Raw genomic sequence first — 15,713 nt, forward strand, 5'->3', positions numbered from 1 at the left:
TCTTAAAAATTGATCTTTCTTTCATGGAGTTGTAAGGATTGATTAAATAAATGGGAGATGTTAAGTGACAACTGATGTCAAGAATGAATGGATAGGGGTCACCTGGGTGGCTCAGTCGATTGAGCATCTGCCTTCAGCTCAGGTCATGATCTCCAGGTCCTTGGATAAAGCCCCATGTCAGGCTTCCTGCTCAGTGGGAAGTCTGCTTCTCCCATTCCCTCAGCCTCTCCCCATGCTTGTGCTCTCTCTTTCTCCATATCTTTCTGTCTCAAATGAATAAATAAAATCTTTTAAAAGCAAAGAATGAATGGATAAGCAGCAAAGCATCTGACATCATAACTATCAGAAAAAAAGAATAAATTCTTAAAATCACTAATTCAAGAAGACATATATAAATCAATCTGTAAAGACATAATAAAAATTTTCAAGTCATACTGAAGGTATCCTTCAATATCATACTGAAGACTATATATAATGCTTTGCTTTTTTCTCCTGATACTTGGTTTTGTGAATTTGAATTCATGGAGTGAACTAATGCCTTCCTACCTGGACTAGTTATATCATACCTGGACTTAGTTATATAATACAATGATTTATTCAAACCCCATGATGATTCCCTCACTTTATGTTATTATGAACCTATTTTGAAAAATTCATGAAAAGAGTAATTTCAGGGAACATCTTTGAAGATAAAAGTTGGTTTAGATATTCACAGCACTAGGGGATTTATTTGTTTGCATTTGCCTTGCTTTTATGATATTATCAAGAAATAACATAGGTCCTAACAGAAATAAGGGAATGTCTGTCTATACATTATTAAGGAAATATTTCAAAAACACCAGGATATCCATTTTTTTTAAATTTTTTTCTTTTTAAATTTATTTATTCATGATAGTCACACGGAGAGAGAGAGAGAGGCAGAGACACAGGCAGAGGGAGAAGCAGGCTCCAAGCACTGGGAGCCCGATGTGGGATTCGATTCCAGGTCTCCAGGATCGCGCCCTGGGCCAAAGGCAGGCGCCAAACCGCTGCACCACCCAGGGATCCCAGGATATCTATTTTTAATTTTATAAAGAACATATAGATTCAGTAAATCAAATACTGATATGGAAAAACATGAATTTAATAAAATACTTGGCATTTTTACTCATTTATGAAGTTTACAAAACAGGATAACTTCTTTTTATAAATAAGGGAGAAAAACCACATCATAAATTGCTACACTATAAAGATACAAATTCAGAATATGTATTTTATTCTCTTTGGTTAAAAAAACTACATGTTATACATGTGAGCAGATCACAAATTGATCTAAGATATAAATTAACCAACCAAGATGCATATATTTTTAATAGAGGTAGAAGCAATGTTTCAAAATTCAAATACATGTAACCTTTCAGGAAATTACATAATTTATAGCATTAACTACTTGCTTTCCTTCCCTATCTGTTTTTCCCTTTATCCATAGTAAAAGAAATTTAATTTTTTAGATAGATATAACTTAGGATAAAGAATATATATGTTATCTTCCCATGTTACTTGCTATTGTCATGTGATTCAGGTCTGTCCTGTGAGAAATAAGCATATGTGTCATGTGGCTCTTCTGGTAGCCTTGTAGTAATTAGCCCGCATGCAATTATCCTCTTTTTTCTTAGTTCTTATCATCGCCACTGTCCTCCTCCTCCGTCTCCATCACTTTGTTTTCTTCTTCCACATCTTGCTCCTTTGTTCATAAGACTCTAAAGTGAACAATAATGAAAATCTTTCATGACAAAAAAAATGTGATATATTGAGATCCTTGGTAGCTATTTAATAGAACTTGATGGAAAAACATCATTATAAATATTTTCTAAATTTTCACAGGTTTATTAGCCAGTTGGATACTTTCACAGGTTTATTAGCTAAATTTTCACACGTTTATTGGCCAATTGGATAATTTCTTTAGGAAAATATTATTTAAGTCCTCTGGTTTATTTTCCCTCAGTATTTTTCCTTTGTATTTTTATGTTAATTAATACAATTTTTTTATGTATTCTTGATTGTATTACTTAATAATTTATGTTATGCAGTATCCTCTCTCCATCTGTATCATGTCATATTTTGTGGTGCCTTTTGAGACAGAGAAGTCATTACTTTTAATGCTGTTGGTTTACAATTGTTTTTGTTTGTGATTTTTGTGTCTTGTTAAATAAATCTTTTTGCTCCCAATGCAAGATCGTGGCTATGTCCTTATAAACCTTCATAATTTTGCACTTTTCAATTTAGAACACTAATCTACCCACCTTACCCCTAAATGCCTTATAGTTCCTAAAAAATTTCTGTAAATTCCTTTAACTTTTTTCCATATATACTCTTATCATCTGTTTATCATTTTTTCCATCAGTTTTACTTAAATCTTTCAAATATTTTTTTGGCCTTACTCTGCTGACCAGGACTCAAGTGCAATGTTGAATACTGTTAGTGATTGTGGAAATTCTTTTATTCCTCATATTTTAATATTCTAAAAAAATTATTCCATCTGGATTTTTTATTTGTCCTTTGTGACAGGATTGGACCCAATAGCCCAGTCTGCCATTGTGAAAGCAAATATTAAGCTTCCTCTATCTTCTAGGAGAAAGTAGTTTTCTTTCAATAAATTAATTTGATAGAATAGGTGCAGTGTGGGGCCCGCGAGACCCCGACGGCAGGCGGCAGCCCCGCGCCCCGAATCCAGCACCTCTCCTCAGCCCACTGGCCTTTGCCTGCTCACCAAGGCTGTGCCCTCTGTCCTTTGGCAAAGGAGTGGAATTTGATCCCTTACCGCCAACGAAGTAAAGTACACTTCATCGGTCAAGTATGACTCGGAGAGGCACTTCATTGATGATGTCCACCTGCCCCTGGGCCTGGCAGTGGCCCCCTGTAGCTATGGTCACCTGCCCCCCAACTGCACCTGGTGCAACTACAAGGCAGAGGTACACCTCAAGCCCCACCACAAGCCCACCCGCTTCCCCAGCACCACCATCATCTACCCCAAGTACCCCAAGACCGTCTACACGACCACCCTGGATTACAACTGCTGCAAGACGCTGAGGAGGTTTCTGTCCAGCGTGGGGCTCGAAGCCACAGAGCTCCCAGGCAGCGATGGCCTCCCAGATGAGTGCTGACATGAGCCTGTGTGGGGTTGGACCAGCTCTTCCACTGCCCTCCACGGCCCTCGTGCCCCAAAGGAGTCTGACCTAGCCCATACCTCTAAGCCTGGCCTGGAGAAGGAGAAAATGTCATGGTATCCTACAGTCATCGAGACGATTTGTTTTTCTAAAGTGTTCAAATTATTTTCAAAATATTTCCAGTTTGATGCTGTGCAGCTTCCCCCAAAATCTCAATTCGATGAGCAAATAGAAAGCTAACTGGAGCAAAAGAAAAATGGGCCCAGTTTGAAATAGGGAGGAAAGAGAGAGCTCTTCTTCCATTCTCAGTCAGCCTGTTAGCCTGAGGAAGAGTGTGGAGAAAGTCTCCGGGATGGAAAAAGTGAGTTTTAAGAACTTTCAGCCCAGGATGTCTTCACTGACAGTGGTGCTAGTTCCATGAGCTGACATCCAGATGGGTCCCATCTGTGGAAGGCTGAGTCCCATTCCCTAGTTTATTCCCATTTCCGTTTGTACTTTCCTGTGTCACCAAAACTCCTGGGATTCTCCAAACCCTTTTCATATAAAAAAAAAAAAACCCAAACCACAGTATAAAATAAAGATGCCTGTTTAAAAAAGAAAGAATGAAAAGGTTCACCCTGTTCTCACCTCTCTTCAGAGGAGTCAGGTCCACCAGGGGCCAGTTTGACAGCAATGGCTTCAGTTCTGGTTCCTTCACCTGGTTGGCTCCAAGCATGGGCTATGGCAAAGTACTTTGAACCCTTGGCATCTGGTAATGTCTCCACAGGCTTGTGTAACTCTCCTGATATGTATTTTGGGGTTTCCAAATACTTGCCTATTTTTCTCATAAGGCAAAACGTAGCAGAGAGAAACAGCATTTTGAGAGAATGCTTAGGGAAACCACTTTTTGGGGACTCCCCGAGGGGGCCTCACTCCCAGTGGGAAGGGCCGGTCACACCCAGGACTGCATGGCCACTGGGAGAGGCAGATGGAGATGTTTCTGGTGATCTGTTTCATCTGGATGAATCTCCTCTCCAGGGACCCTGGATCAACTTCGATGGTGCCAACACCGCAGAGGAATCCTGCCCCTGACTTTAGTCTAAGCCCGAAGGAGCCCTCCCTCCAGGTGAAAGAAAGGCTCAGGGATTGGTGTCATGAGTCAAACTCCCAAACCTGGGCGCTGTGGTGATGGCACTCATTTCTTGTAAGTGCTTACTGTAATGGCAGTGACAATCAGGGCGTGAGGTGCAAATGCACAACACTTTGTGAGTTCAGTTGAGTTGGCCTCAGTAGCAGAAAGGGGGGTGCCTGGGGGGTTCAGCGGCTGAGAGGCTGCTTTTGGCTCAGGACATGATCCCAGGGTCCAGGATTAAGTCCCGCATAGGGCTCCCTGCATGGAGTCTGCGTCTCCCTCTGCCTGTGCCTCTCTGTGTGTCTCTCATGAATAAAGAAATAAATTCTTAAAAAAAAAAAAAAAAAAAAGGCAACAGAAAGGGCCACTGGACCAGGGGGTGTGGTGGGCCAGACTGTATCTGGCTTCCACCCCCTGCTCACCCTGCCTCCCCACCAGCCCATACTTCCTCCTCCTGCCAATCCCTGAGGTTTTTGAGTGAAGAAAGGGGCAGGTGGCTTTTTCTCTTCCAATATTGGAAAGAACAATTGCGAATATTTTCTTTGAATATGTCCAAATTATATCATGTGCTCAAGGGCTGTAGAGTTTTATAAGCCCGAATTCCCGCTGTATTTTAGAGTTTCTTTTGATGGTTTCCATGTGTCCTGAAAGCAGAATCGATAGCTCTGTGGGTACCCTGGAGCCACAGTGGGGATTTCTGTTCCGGTCCGAGGAGAGCAGGTGTGATTATCATCCCTCTCATTTAGAGTCACTGGAAACCTCTAGAGCCAAACTGTCTGGTGTCCTCTTCAGCTTTTTTTTTTTTTTTAATAAATTTATTTTTATTGGTGTTCAATTTGCCAATATATAGAGTAACACCCAGTGCTCATCCCATCAAGTGCCCCCCTCAGTGCCCGTCACCCAGTCACCCCCACCCCCTGCCCACCTCCCCTTCCACCATCCCTTGTTCGTTTCCCAGAGTTAGGAGTCTCTCATGTTCTGTCTCCCTCTCTGATATTTCCCACTCATTTTTCTCCTTTCCCCTTTATTCCCTTTCACTATTTTTTATATTCCCCAAATGAATGAGACCATATGATGTTTGTCCTTCTCCGATTGAGTTATTTCACTCAGCATAATACCCTCCAGTTCCATCCATGTCAAAGCAAAGGGTGGGTATTTGTCATTTCTAATGGCTGAGTAATATTCCATTGTATACATAGACCACATCTTCTTTATCCACTCATCTTTCAATGGACACTGAGGCTCCTTCCACAGTTTGGCTATTGTGGACATTGCTGCTATGAACATTGGGTGCAGGTGTCCTGGTGTTTCACTGCATCTGTATCTTTGGGGTAAATCCCCAGCAGTGCAATTGTTGGGTTGTAAGGCAGGTCTGTTTTTAACTCTTTGAGGAACCTCCACACAGTTTTCCTCTTCAGCTTAAACAGTGTTTAGTCTGTCATACTGGATGCATCTCTGGGTGGATCCTGCAGTTGGGTCCATGGTCCTGAGTTTGCTGTAGTGGGGACTGGTAAAGAGGGCACTCTGGGACTCCGTGATTACCTTCCTCACTCAGAGTGACAAACACTATCTGCCTCTGGAAGAGTCAATTATGTAGCATTTCTTGATAAAAATGTTTTTTTCTCTCTGATTTCATAATCATCTCATTCAAGACAAGTGGTAAATGTAATTTTTAAATTATGTTAAGAGAGTTCCCAAGGCTTTATTCTGGCCCAATGGGGACACTTCAATGAGCTCAGAACAATATTGTGGGCAGCATGACAGGAGAGATATATGGGAGAACATGGCCTTGGTGCACAGCCATGTTTTGGGATATCCACGTGAGATTTTGTTTTGTTTTGGGGGTTGGATTAAGTTCAGACAAAGCATTCTAGGTGTGGAGAGAATCTGAAATATACCAGTAAAGTAAGTAGAAGTGAGCAATTGTGAATGTGTGATGTGAATGGAAAAGTTATTCTATTCTTAAGTTATTCACTAGGGAACTAACTGTAGTTCCTTCTAATCCTTTCTTTTTCTTCAAACCTGCTTTGCTGCAAGTTACAGGAAAGAAGCATAAGAAGACATAATGGGACACTTCAGGGTGGATCAAGTGACATTGATCATTGGTGGACTTATGTCCATTTACAAAGTGGCACCCATGATTTTTAAAACTCATTAAAACCAAACATTCCTAAGCATATCTGAGAGATACAGTTTACTAAAGTCTTTTTTTTTTCTCAGTCTCTTATAAGTTTCATGTAAGAAGGATGATTTGCATTTTCAGAGAAAAGTTGTTTTCTTTTCAAATTCAGACCTTTTAAAGAGATCGATTACCTTTTCACTTGATTCTTTTCTTGTTTCTAACCTTAGGAAATCCAGAATAGTATTTGACAAAAACATTTTTAAAATTTATCTTTGACACCTGTCCCCATTCCATTTTGCTTTGTGACTTCCTCTCATTTAACAATAAATTATCTTTAAAGAAAGAAAGAAACAAACAAAAAGAACAGGTGCAGTATGGACGGACCTTTTCCTACTCATAATGTGAGCCTGAGTTCCATTTAAAATCATTTTTAATAATAAAATATAGTAGTAGTTACAGATGGACAGATATCAAATACTTGTTATCTGCTCTCAGAATTATTAGGTGCTATGGGAAATTCACAAATGTTTAAGATTCCTTTACAATTTTTGGGATGCTCAAAATCATGCAAGTATCCCAGATAATAGAATTAAGGATTGATAGTCTTAAAAAGAGATAGATATCTTGATATTATTTTTGGCAATGCATAGGCCTGTAGCTTCCTCCACCCACTCCACACAGTGGTAAAATATGATTAACAACTAGTATTATAACAAATCATTTAAACAGATATTTTTGAGATTCTAAGGTGATATTTTTAAAATTATCTATAGGAAAACATTTATCCACTCACCAGATTGCCAGACTAATTAGAAGAGTAAAAAGTAATACTTGCTGAGAAGTGATACCTCTCTTGTTAAGACACTTTAAATTAAAAAAAAAAAAAAATCAAAATGGAAGGATGCCTGGTTGGTTTCGTTGGTCAAGTGTCCAACTCTTGAGTTTGGCTCAGGTCATGATATCAGGGTCATGGGAGGAAGCCCCACTGGTCATGGAGTCTGCTTGGGATTCTTTCTCCTCTTCTCCTTGACCCTCCCACCCTTCCCTCTTTCAAAAAAAAAAAAAAAAAAAGAGGAAAAATAATCAAGATCTATACACAAAGTTGAGCATCTTCCTCTTCTGTAACTGCATGTACATTGCACATTTATAAATCACTTTCGGTAAAAAAAAAAATGGTTTTGATCTAACAGAGAGGGTATGTTCATATATTCTTTTAATGTTCTAAGAAAGATTATTTAATTTTTAAGATTTTGAAATACTCTAGTGAAAAAGTTATCTACAGCTAGTTTGCCACTGAATTTGATGATTTTTAGAAATTCTGTCTTTAGAGAATAGAAAGCTTAAAACAAGTAAGTAAATTTTAAATAGATTTGACTAGTTAGATCTGTTGCCATAAAAAGGAGGGAAAAGGAATTGACAGAAAAGACAAAGGTAAATAATTTATGTAGTTTTCTTTTAAGTTTGCAAAAAACAGGTAACTTAAAAATATATGTGCAAAAACTCATACAAATTAAAATTCTATGTTCAGTATATGCCAAGTGTATATTTTTATGCCAAGTGTATATTAATAAAGACTGAAAAAAATATATACACCCATCCTTAATATTATAGCATGAAGTGAAAATGCGTAACAATGGTTAATATGTTCCTGCAGTTATTTGCAACATGTAACTACTACTTTGTACTTTGAGTTATTTAATGCATAATTATACATGTAAAATTAGATTAAATTGCTACTTAAATTAGCAATCAAAAGGTTACAACCAAGTGAACTATGTGTTGTATAACTTTTTCTGAAAGATTTTGACTCTATACTTGTATCAAAGAAGATAATCCAATAATTATTTTACGATCAGTCATTTGACTATTATAAAATTACAGAAAAGAATATGGAAATTTGCCAAAAATTTCTAGTATAGACAGTACAAACTTCTATGTTTATAGTATATGACCCTACAGTATTTAATTCATGGTTAATCTGAAGTTTAAAATTATTGTAAAGTATTCCAAAAATTATGGAAATCCTGTAGTGAGAACAGTAGAATCTATTCTGTTTATTTTAATGTGGTAAGAATAGTACAGATGAACAGTAAAAAAACTGGAAATATAAATATATCAAGAAAATACAAAAAGTCATGTTTGTATGTTAGAGATAATGTTGCTAATATTTTAGTATATATCTTTATGGTTATTTTATATATGAATATGATATTATATGTAGGTATAGATTTAAGTATGTGTATATATATAAAAAAACATATATGCACTTGCATACATATATGTATATACTCATACATTTTTCAAATATCATAGATACATTTCCAAATCTTAATGTATTCTTTTTTTTTAAGATTTTATTTATTTATTTATGAGAGACACAGAGAGAAAGAGAGAGAGAGAGAGAGAGAGAAGCAGAGACACAGGCAGAGGGAGAAGCGGGCTCCATGCAGGGAGCCTAATGTGGGACTCGATCCTGGGACTCCCGAATCATGCCCTGGGCCGAAGACAGGTGCTAAACCATTGAGTCACTCAGGGATCCCCCAAATTTTAATGTATTCTTTTACCACATACCTTTAATGGTTGTATAGTATTTCATTTATGAATGCAATAATTTTTTCCTTTTAAAAAAATATCTATTTCCCAAATGTAAAAAGCAAGCATGATTCCAAAAATATTAGGTGTGGACTATTTGAGAAAAGTACTGCATGGCAAATAAGGACAACTTGCTTTAGGTCCCAGCTTTGTTTTTCCTAGTGTACTTTATCAATTCTAAGAATCACCTTTTTTTTCTATTGCTCTGGATTCAAGACGTAGCTGACAATTACTATCACCAAGGAAGTTGTAGGGTCCTGCAGTGTACATTACAATTCGTATAAATGGCTTATAGACAGGTCTGGTACAGAATAATGGAGAGCTTGTGCTCTGGCTATACCCCAGAAGGCACAGCAAATGATGCCATATGATAAAACACAGATTTTAAAAACTCTGAACTGAAAAGTGTTTTGGAAGATATGGTTACTACATGAAAAGGATATTTTAGGTATACTCCAAATAGTTTAATTTGCATATATTTTTGTCTTCATAGAGTCACAAGTGATATATGATAAAAATCTATTCTAAATGATTCAGTTCTTCAGTAAATTCTAATGAAAATTATAAGTATAACAAAAGCGCTGTGAAATAATTTGACAGTATTGTTTCTCTGGTGATGTATAAAATGATGGTTCATCAAATAATCAGCAGTGTCTTGAATTTAATGAATTGTATGTAATTGTATAATCTAAGACTTTTAATCTATCTAAATAAAGGGTTGACTAAATGGCACATGTCAGAATTATTTCATCAGTTTCTTTTGATCAAGCAGACAGAAACTTTGCCCTCCAGAGATTTACATTTCCCTGAGAGTTTTCATCCAGTTATCATTAATCTTAAATAAAAATGTCCTTATTCTTATTATTACATCTGAAAGATATACACAAACACACATACATGCACACTAATATACATGAACACACCCATACGTGTATCTCTTGTATTTACACTTTTTCATACCTCATACCTCTGCTCCTCATATCTTATTTACTCATTAAAACACCAAAACCTGTGATGTAAGTTCAGTGTTTCAATGTAAATTACCTCATTCAGTTCACTAGTGACTATGTACTATATCTGGTGAACAATTGTTAATCCACATCTTGTTTTCTCTATAGCATTTGAGAGTGTTGGTCATTGTGAGTTTCAGAACATAAGGTCTTATTATATATTTATTTTAGTTTTTCAGGCATTCTTTATTCCCTTCTTACATCTCTTGTACATGTATTTCAATCATAGTTAAGGGTTTTTTTTCTGCCTCTCATGCTCGCGTCCCATACAGCTGTTTTCAGCTCTACTGTCTATTCATCTTACATTGTCTTTATCACACTTTCTGCATGCTGAAGCTTCAGTAACCCTGCAGAATTATTTATAGATCTGTATTTTCTCCAAGCTAAGATATCCAACAATTTTCTCTACAATTAACTCCAGAAGACTCATGAGCCTCATTAATTAACTTCCTTTCCATATCTGCTTTTGCTTCCATCTTCTTAGGACAATACTGTCCTTCGCTCTGGGCAAGGGTAGATACTGCCCCTTGTCCTCATCTTTAGAGGGCCCTACCTCTCAGGTAATATAAAATTTACAAATTACCACTTGAGCACCTCTGCCAATTGGAAGATTGCTAGTACAGGTTCTGGTATAGGGTAACCTATGATCCCAAATATTCTTTTGTGATTAACATGATCTCAAGGCTCCAAATGTTTCTCTGCATTTCTTTCCTCTGCACCGAACGTGGGTGTGACTGTCAATACAGGATGCTTCTTCAGAAAGCCAAGAGGACTTCTGTTGAGACTTGAGAAACCCATAGTGCTCCTATACCAAGCTCAAATTAACAAATATCTAGACTTTTTCCTTAATCTCCTGTGCTTTTTAAAATATCTGATTTAATTTTGCCTATTTTTTTTACAAATGGAATTTTTATGAATATAATTACATAATAGTTTTTCTTTTCTCTCTTCTTTCATGCAAATGTCGTGGGTTTTTAATACTCCTCAAAATGGTTTCTTACACGAGTCATTTATTTATCTTCATTATTCAGATTGCTTGCTAAGCTGTTTTTTCTTTGCTTGTTAGAGTAGTGTTAAAATCTCCCACTTTGTGAATCTGCTTATTTCCCCTCATAGCTTTTTTGAAATATGCTTCATACATTTTGGGATCATATTACTAGGTGTCTAAAAATTTAAAGTGTGAGTATTTCCCTAGAAATTGTAAACTTTTTATCAATATGAAGTTACCCTAATTATCCACTTTAGGCTAGGTTGTCTGATGACATAGTTACAGTACCTTCTCTTTTGTCACTTTTGCAAAGCCTTTCTTTTTGCCATTATTCAAAGGTAACTTTTCTGTATATCTTTTATGCATCACTTACAATGAGAAATTAGCTTTCTAAATCCAAATGGTAGCAATTGTCTTTTAAATAGATCATTTAGTCCATATATGCTTAATGTCATTTCAGAAATGTTTGACTTAAACTATCTTTTTATGCGTTTTCTAATTGTCCTTTTGTTTATATTCTTATTTTCCCTTTAAAAAAAAAGTTTGGCTACTTTGGGAATTGCATTTTTATATTTACACTCTCATTATTTTACTTCTGTTAGCTTGTAAGTTATGCATTGTTTACAAACTTTTAATGGTTGTCATGAAACAGGGTTCAGCTAGCTATTCTAGTCCCTATAAACCATTTCCTACCATGCCTGTCATTTACCTATTGTATTTGACTGTTTTTGTACTACTGTGGCAGAGCTGAGAAGTTGTGAAAGGAACTGTGTAGCCCATAAAGAGTAAAATATTTACTGTCTGTCCCTTTATAGAAAAAGTGTACCTACCACTTCCCTAGAAAATAAAATATCAGATTTGAATGTGACTACTTTTCCATGCAAGATAGTTACAGGGGTCGGATATAGCCACTTTCTCCAAACAACTAAAATGTCAGACAAGAGATGAAAAAATAGTTTTTAAGGCACTGAACATCAGGCAGGAAAAGACAATGATCCCTCAGAGATGAGAAACAAATGAAAAGAGCCTTCGCTGTGGTGATTTAATGCCTGGACACAATTTCTAGATTATGAAGGAGAGGAGGGTAAACTCAGGCAAAGCCTAGATTTCAAAAATATTTCTTCAACAAGTCTCACTACTATCTATGCTATCAACTCTATTACTAATCATATCTCCTACTTTCCCTATAGACCCTCAATACAAACTTTTTATTTTTTAATTTTTTATTTTTTAAAGATTTATTTATTTATGAGAGAGAGAGATCGAGAAGCAGAGACACAGGCAGAGGGAGAAGCAGGCTCCATGTAGGGAGCCTGACATGGGACTCCATCCCAGGTCTCCAGGATCAGGCCCTGGGCTGAAGGCAGGCACCAAACCGCTGAGCCACACAGGGATCCCAATACAAACTTTTTAAAGACAGCTTTTAAACTTCCAGTGGTTTTCTCAAAAGTCGGTTGGTTTTGTCTTGTTGTTACTTATTGTTATTGTTGTCAGTCCCTGAAAACCATGTTTCCATCTCTTTAATTTCTCCTGGGTTGATCTTGTGAGTGAGATTCAAACTGTATGAATAATCTTTTTAAATAACTTGGACCCCTTTTTACTTTTTTGGTTATTTTCTATATAACCTTCTTAGTTCTCTCCTGATTCAGCTCTTGACATGACTATGGCAGTGTCTTACTACTACCTCCTTCTCTTCAGTACATTACTTCATTATCATCCTTGCTACCTTCGGGCTCTATCTAGTACAAAGTTTAATTAATCATGACCATCTCCCTGCTCAAAAATTTTAAGAAAGACTCATATATTATGGGATGAGTTAATATATTTGCATGGAAAACTAATCCCATCATGATCTTTTAGAGTCTAGACCACTCCCATCAGAGGATGAGTACAGTTACCAAATTAAAACTTACCTGAATGTATTCTGAAGATGTTTTTACCATTTTTAATGCTATAAGGCAACATAAATATTTAAAACAGTATAATGTAAAATCACTGCCTAATGACTAATTTAATTATCAACATGAATTGAATCTCTAGCTTACAATACTTATGTGTACTAAACACATGAAAAATAAATATCATTATCCTAATGATATCCACTAATTTAGGCAATTGTTCATTAGAATAGCCCTATTTACTTAGTACAATATATAAGATTTTATTATATAAATGCAAAACTGTAATATGCCTATATTATAATTACATGATTTTAAAGCTATTTTCTAAACACATAGAAGAGATGGCATCAATTCATCACATTTATTTTCAACTATGAAATTAAATTTTATGGAAAATAATAATATAACAAAAAGATGTTTTCTCCTTCGCACTTGAGTTTATGCACTGTCTTATGCTATTAACCTCAAAAAATAGTCTTGTTACCAATGGAAGAGAAATGATAATACTTGATACAGAAGCAGAAAATCAGTTACAGATATAAGAATAAAATATTTATATTTATATAGAAAGCATGTTTTCTAAAACTTTAGTCCAAACATTGTTAAAGGGATAAGAAATGTTTTCTCTTCAAATGGACACAGAGAGGTCACATATCTATTTTTATATAATTAAATAAAAGCATTTGTCAAATCTTGAAATTTTAGGTTAAAGTGGTAGAGAGATGCAAATTTACTTTTAGTTGATCTTTGGTCTGTTTCTATCTGGATCTTTCAGCCGTGTCAGAAAAAGTGCATGAAATCAGCCATTACATTACTTAAATTAGGTTTTCTGGAGAACATTAAGGAATAAAAGGATACATTTAAAGTCTATACTAGGGATCCCTGGGTGGCGCAGCGGTTTGGTGCCTGCCTTTGGCCCAGGGCGTGATCCTGGAGACCGGGGATCGAATCCCACATTGGGCTCCTGGTGCATGGATCCTGCTTCTCCCTCTGCCTGTGTCTCTGCCTCATTCTCTCTCTCTCTGTGACTATCACAAATAAATAAAAATTAAAAAAAAAATAAAGTCTATACTATGAAGACATTTTTGCATATGTTGCAGTTGTTTCTTTATGATGCTATAAATATAGCATTTAAGCAAGTAAATAAAGTATCTAATACATTTGAAAAATACTTAAAATAACTCTTAGGTGAGTTTTCAAATACATTTACTAAGATATTTTCTTCTGATACTGCAATTTGAAAATAGGGTTTTTGATATGTGCCTATTTTCATATTTTGCGTATTCTCCTTTATGTTTTAATCCCATTAAAGCCACTAATTTGAAATCACTCTGTCCCAAAGAAGCCCTAAAATGGCTCTTAATTTCGAAAAGGACCTTTCAAATTAAAAAGTATATTAAAAATTATTTTATTTGAGTTAACTGAGGAGATTAAAATAATAAAAAATATTGCCAAATTATAAGGTAAAAAAAAAAAAGAAAATTGATGATAAAAGGAAACAGAAAAGGGGCACCTGGATGGCTCAGTTAGTTAAGCATCCAACTCTTGATTTCAGCTATGGTCCTGATCTATAGATTGTGAGACCAAGCCCTGCATCTGGGCTCCAAGCCCAAGTCGGCTTGATATTCTCTCTCTCTCCCTCTCCTTCTGCCCCTCCGCTCACTCTCTAAAATAAATAAATAAATCTTTTAAATAAAAGGACACAGAAAACAGGAAAGTACTCAAGAACAATAAGATTAAAAAACAGATAAAGCAGGAAATTACAGGGCTCAATGAAAACATATGTATCATTGTTAGTTTCAACTTTATCCAACTGTTATCTGCTCACTCAAGCTGTCATTTTCTACTTCTGGATGTTTATATTGTTCATGTTCAGGAACAAAAACTGTATGGCTAGTTTTATGAAAAGTTAGCATTTCAATGTTTGGAAAGCTAATCATTGTATACCCAGCAGCTACTGAACTCTTTTCTCCACAGATAAACTCCATGACTTCCTTGTTTCCTCATCCCTTTTCTCTACTATTTCAAAATAAACAAAAAAAATCTTTTGTATAAGTCAAGTGAAATAATTATAATCAAAAGACTTACTAGGGCAGCCCTGGTGGCTCAGCAGTTTAGCACCACCTTCAGCCCAGGGCCTGATCCTGGAGATCCAATATTGAGTCCTGCATCAGGCTCCCTGCATGGAGCCTGCTCTCTGCCTGTGTCTCTGCCTCTCTCTCTCTCTCTCTCTGTCATGAATAAATAAAATCTTAAAAAAAAAAAGACTTACTAAATCATGTGTTTTTATTATGAAGCATATAGTTTAAATTCTAAATTAAAAAAAGATTGTTGATGAATTGGTGGTTTAAACCTGCATTTTATGTATTGGCTTAATTTGTCTCTGACATTATGCTGGGCATAAAAATGGTTCAAAACTAATAAAATATAGAATTAGAATTTAGGGGTTACCTGTAATGGAAATGCCTTTATTTTAAGTGGGTGTTTTATGACCAACCAAACACAGAGGAGAGATGAAATGCTCAAGACCACACATTTAGGAAATATTAGGGTAGAGAATGGAACCTACGTTTTCTTATTCTTAACAACTATTTATGGGGTGCTTGGGTGGCTCAGTCAGTTAAGCATCTGCCTTTAGGCTCGGGTCATAATGCCAGCGAGGCTCCTGGGATTGAGCCCGAGTCCAGCTCCCTCTCCCTCTGCTGCACCTCCTGCTTGTGCTCTCTCACTCTCTCTAAAAATCAAAAACAAAAACAAATAAATAAACAAACAAAAAATACTATTCATGAAGTACCTAACACGCTTTTTGCCTATGTTCTAGGCTGCAATTACTGTCTTTAATA

At 36.2% G+C, this 15,713-nt stretch overlaps 1 long non-coding RNA gene across 1 annotated transcript in view; it reads right to left on the reverse strand.

Annotated features, from left to right (window-relative positions):
* Positions 1-1,323: 1,323 nt before the first annotated feature.
* Positions 1,324-15,713, reverse strand: part of LOC144287546 (uncharacterized) — a 66,793-nt gene continuing 52,403 nt past the window's right edge. Inside the window, exon 4 of the long non-coding RNA XR_013355330.1 lies at positions 1,324-1,739. This is a non-coding gene — a long non-coding RNA (uncharacterized LOC144287546). The remainder of the gene's footprint in view (positions 1,740-15,713) is intronic.

Source organism: Canis aureus, chromosome 17 (assembly GCF_053574225.1).
Source record: "Canis aureus isolate CA01 chromosome 17, VMU_Caureus_v.1.0, whole genome shotgun sequence".
In the NCBI taxonomy this organism is placed as follows: Eukaryota; Metazoa; Chordata; class Mammalia; order Carnivora; family Canidae; genus Canis; species Canis aureus.